We start from the raw sequence: 6,000 nt of genomic DNA on the forward strand, positions 1-6,000 counted from the left end.
AGAGAATTCACCCCACCCCCCACCACACACACACACACACACACACACACACGTGCGCACATGCACCCCCTGCTACTGCCTGCAGGGAGACCTCGTGCTTTAGAAAGACAGCCCCAACTTGGCCATTATTTGATCAAAGAAGATTTGTTTTGCTTCTGAACTGAACTTGGACACATTCTATTGGCCTGATGGACATGGGAAGACACTTGTTGGGGACTGACTTGGGAGGGCTGGGTAACGTCGGGAAGTCAAGGCTGCCCATGCTAGGCCTGCTTCCCTGTCACAGCTCCCGGGTTGTCTGACCTCCCTGGTAGCATCGTCTGCTCAGAGTCAGCCCCGAGTTCGCCTGCTGGTGGGGTGCAGGGCTCTTCCAGGACGCAACAGTCACATCAAGATGCTAATGCCCTCCTCCAGCCGTGGGTGCTGACACTCTGTAAAGCTGTCTTCTAAAACAGCACAGAGACCTCACAGCGCTTTTGGGTCCCGAGCTCACTGCACACAACTCTGCTCCACTGCTGGACCAGACCAGGAGAGCCACCATGCTAACTGCAGGGAGAAACAGGAGAGGTCTCAGGAGTGGCTGCCATAGACTGTCTTGCCTCGCCTTTCAAATAAGCGATCCTCGGAGGATTTCTTCAAGAACCCTGTGGTGGCAGATGTCTAAAGATGAATGGCAGCAGCCACTGTCTCCCCAACAGAAAGTTCTGAACAGACACCTTCAAGCTCCAACTGTCATCTGCCTATGTGGCTTGGCAGCAAAGCTGGTTTCTCAGAGAAATTTAAGAACACTGGTCTCATTTGACAGACTCAGAGCCCAGGCTTGTTATCATTCTTCTTTTCTATCATAAATACCACATGTACTCAATGTAGAAAATTTAGAATATATATAAAACAAAATTTGCCAAATGCCACAACTCAATAAGAACTAATAACATTTTGATGTCTCCTTCCAGACAGGATTTTTTTTTTACAGTTGTAATGGTACTATTTATACATATAACATTACATCAGAATTTTCCCATATTTCATTACATCATGAAAATTTCAAAATGTTTTTCATAATGGCTAGATCATTATATCATGTAATATTGTAATGTACTTAACCACTCCCCTATTAGCGGATATTTGCATTTTTATTTTTATTATAATTAATTCTGTAATAAAATATCTTTGTGCATTCATCTTCATCACATTGCAAATTATTTCCTTAGGAGAATTTCTATTTCTAGATACAGAATGACTGGGTTAAATATTGTGCTTTTCAGTTCTTGATATATACTATCTGATTGCTCCTGGGAAGATAAAAACACTTTGCAGTCCTACAACAAGCATATGAGCTCCCAGTCTTACCAAATTCTTGCCAGAGGATTTCTCCTTTTTAATTCTTTACTAATTTAACAGACAAAAAGAGACTAACGACTTCTTGTTTTACCATGCATTTCTCTATTGCTCAATTTTTTTACATGTATTTGTTTTGTCTCTTTTGTGAACATTCTGATCATGTCCTTTGCTCTGCTATCTTTTGATTTTTTTTTGCTAAGTTCTTTAATTAAAATATTCTCACTTCACTTCCATTACAAGTTCATTATAACTAATTTTTCTCCCACTGAAAGAACAATACATTACATTATCTTAGGTGTCGGGGTAAAAAAAAAAATGGTTCCTCTGTCATTTTATTCCTGTGTAATTAAATATAAAAACTTTTCTTTATGGAATGCAACCTGACACTCTAACTTGTTTAGGAAAATATATAATGGGTTACACATATTAAATTGCCTTGTGTTCATTACTGTTTTAGAATGTTTCACTTCATGAATTTTAATCTGGTAGACTAGATATCGTTTTGATTTAAAGTACAAGATCATGGAGTTTTTTGGCGATATTAAAATAAAAACAGAAAACATTGTCAGTTGATTTATTTTCAAAGATTATGTCTCTGCGTTAGTTTCCAGACACAAACTAAACCTGAAATAACCTCGGACAAGACATTAAAGTTAAGGGCTTCCCTGGTGGCTCAGACGGTAAAGAATTTGCCTGAAATGCAGGAGATCCAGGTTCAATCCCTGGGTTAGGAAAATTCCCTGGAGACGGGAATGGCTGCTTACTATTTATACCTGAAATGAGCTGAGACATGATGTTAAAGTTAACTAAGGTTTAAAAAACAAAACCCACAATTTTTATAAAATAAATATTTACAAACAGATGACCCAAATAAAATCTCTCCTCCTCCAGGGAGCTTTCTCAGAATCACGGAGGCAGAATTCCTTTCTCTCTCCCCAGCCCACAACTTATTGCATATGCCCCAGTGACATTAGTCATCAAGATCTACCCTGAATAGGTGATACATGAACATCTCTTTCCATCAAGCTGATTGATTCCTGGAAAGCAGGAACAATATTTTGTTTATCTATGTGTCCATCTGTGATCCCAATATAGTGTTTTGAGTATTAGTACATACCCAGTAGACAGACTGAATTGAATTAAACTCTAAAATTTTGAGAAGAGGACTATGTGGAGTAGTGGAACCCATATAGATTTTTGAGTTAGATTAAGTGAGCTTGGAATCCAGCTGTGACACCAGCTATGAGACCAGAAGTAAGTTAACTTAGCCTCCTGAACTTTGTGTCATCTCTATGGGAATAACAACGCCTACCATGGTAGGCCCTCCAGGTTGGCTAACCCAACACCCATTTTCAACCAGTTTCATACTTGACTTCCTTGACTATAATGACTGGAAAGCTAAATCCTCAATTTCCCAGCCTCCAGACCTTTGCACAAATTATGCTGCCTTTGCAGAGAATTCTTCACTCTTATTCACGTTTCAAGGCCTAACTTGAATAGCATATCTACTGAGAAGTGTTCCGCAGTTATTCAGGACCACATGAGTTACTCCCACCTGTATACTCCAGGAGAACTTCGCAGTTGTTTCTGTTGCAGCATGTATTACTATGTTGGTTACAGTTGTGGGCTCAACTTCCTCTCTCTGCAAGCAGACTATTAATTCCTCAAGTAGTATTTGTCCATAAGTCTGCTCCAAGTAATCTGCAGATCTTGAGTAAATATAGGTTTTATGAATGAATGAGCGGATGGATGGACTACCTTAAAGTCCACAGGGTCTTGCCTCTATATATTTATTAAAGATGCTATGAATTATTATCAGATCTATTACCATTGCAGCTACCAAGGTCCTACTACAAGCCTAGGGATCAAAATCAGGATGCCAAGGAAACTCCCCAGTTATATTTTGCTTAAAGGGGGGAAAATAAATTTTATATTTAATGGCTAACAAAATGGAACCAAGCAATTCTAGTTTTAATATAAAACTGTAACACCAATATTTTATGTACATGTATTTATATATGTGTCAGTATTTTATGTATGTGAAAGTAGTAGGGGTTCCCTTATCCGTGGTTACTTTCGAGCTGGCTTCTTAAAAAGGAATCAGTCACCCACATATAGCCACAGTAACCAGTCACTGCTGGGCACTTAAAGTAATCAATTTCAGTCACCCACAAGGCATGGACCCCACCCTCACCAACTGCACCAGGGGAGACAAAAACTTCCCCAACCATGAACTCTGGTGAGTTATAGTTTAAGCTCAACCATATCATACCAGCTCCAACACCCCCAGGATAGGACCCCAGCCCCAGTTCTGCCAAGGGAAGAACTAGTGCTTCTCCAATTATAACCCCTGGGCTGGCAAGATAAAGATGAAGTCAAGGTCCTGCCAGGAAATTTTGCTATTGAATCCCAACCCTTGACCATGCTAAGGGAGGGGCTGGTGATTCCTATTCATGTAGCTGAAAAGCCCTGCCATCTTAGCACTTGGTTCCCCTCTGAGAGATGAGAGACTGATTCTCAGCCCTGCTAAATAGAATTATGCTGCCCTGGAATGCCATGAGCTATGGGGGACCAAGCAACTCCTACAGCACCTTGTTTGCCCACCAAAATATTTTAACAATGTATTGTTTATTTAGTGAGGAGGAAAATTGAGTCTGGTTGGTTGGTTGGTTGGTCTCTCTGCTTTGGTGAGAGAAGTGCCAGGAACACTGAGGAATTGTTAGCGACCGCTCCCCCACGGAAGTACTGCAGTTATTGCAGGGGTAATGCCTCCCAGGCTGCCACTGCCACTTGATCAGCTGACAACCTCTCAGGCCTCCTCCACTTCACATTCAGCATATTCATGCTAGCTTTAGCCGACACCCACAGCCACCAGGCAAGCATATCACAACAGGACAAAGCTGGACCAGATGGCCTGTGAGAAATTGACAAACCCAGAAAATATCTGTATATATAACTGAGAAAGAATTGAGTCATTGGAGAGGGCAGACTGGACTTCTAAACTTTCTGCTCTTACCGACCAACAGAGCAATTGAGCTTTTCACCCTGGTGACTAATTTGTACTTTCGACTATGAAGTTGGACACTCTGGAGGTCATGTATTTATTCCCTAAGCAATATGATACTCGAGGGAATCAGGATAGCAAATATAAATTCATTCACCACCTATTATGTTCCAGGTACTGTACTTAGCATTACTAAGATTTCATTTAATCCCAAAACAGACTTAAGTATGTCTCTCCCATTCTGTGAATAGGGAAACTAAAGTTCAGAGAAGCTATAAGTTCAAAGTTAAAACAGAAGTGAGGTAAAACTGATTACAAGTCACATCTATCTGAATTCAAAACTCTATGGGTGTCTCTAAAATTGTAGCTGCTAGTATTGAAATAGTCATGGTCAACTTATTGTGGAATATGAGCTTTGGGAAGTGGGTAAGCCACAAAACAGAAATAACCTAATATCAGATGCAAAACCTAAACCTAAGCATTTTCCAGTTGACTTTTCACATTGGACATTGTGGTACATCATTTCTATACATTCAATTTACATGAATCTGAAACAAACTGCCTCAAATCCTTTCAGCGTGAAATTTTAATCAATGTTGGCTTTATTTTGTTCCTGGTTATAATATTATCTTCCCTATTGAGAATTGATGATGTACATCTAATATGAATAGAATGACAGGGCAAGAGCAAAGGCACCCAGATCAGAGAAATAAGGGGAAAAGAGGTTTTCCTGAACATATAAACTATATGATTAGAAGTGAATGAAAACTTCTCCAAAATAGATAAAACATTCTGCTGTTAATTTGGTTGATGACTCATGTTAAAATAGCATCTGTTTACATCTATCTCCCTGTTCTTGTCTATGTGACATTCTTTCCGTCTTCCTTTACCCAAATAACTCTCTTACATTCTTCAAGACATAACTCGGTTTTCTCCCAGATTTCCCAGTAGGGCTATTTCCACCTCCTCCACACTTCTCCAAGGGCCCTGTGCATAACCCTGTCACTGCTACAACCACAGGAGAAGTTTCTGACCCTCCTCTGAACCATGAGCTCCTTGAGGACAGGGTCTAGATCTTTGATGTATCTTTATCCCCTAGAACACATGTAACACATAATGATACCCCATAAAAGCTTGATTACCCAGACTGAATCTTTCATCTTTATAAATAAATGCTCAGATAAATGATGTGCAAATTGGAACTTAAGATCATATTATGTCATGTTAATGTTTTAATCTGAAGGAAACTACACATTTGCAAACAACAATATCCAGCTAAAAACCAACCCCAAATTGTGTAAATTAAGGCCATTAATACTGAACAAACTATAATTCCTGCCAAGAGAGTTAATTCTGTCAAACAAAAACTCTTAAGTCCTAGAATTTTCTTGAGTGACTTCAGTGGTTGGCATCATTCAGCACATACTGAGTAGTAGACATGCAGACTCTTTCTTGAGTTTTAAATAACCCTAAACAATTCTAACCTCATCATTTTTTCACCGGTATCCCTTTTTCCAGTTTCTCCTGAAATGTGTTTTTTAAATCTGGGGTTTCTCCTAGAGCTGTACAACCTTAAGTAATCATTTAACATCACTGAATCTCAGTTTTATCTGATCATCATCTATAAATTTTGCCTTGGTGATTTCACCTGAAAA

Source organism: Bos taurus, chromosome 1, assembly GCF_002263795.3.
Source record: "Bos taurus isolate L1 Dominette 01449 registration number 42190680 breed Hereford chromosome 1, ARS-UCD2.0, whole genome shotgun sequence".
Classification (NCBI taxonomy): Eukaryota; Metazoa; Chordata; class Mammalia; order Artiodactyla; family Bovidae; genus Bos; species Bos taurus.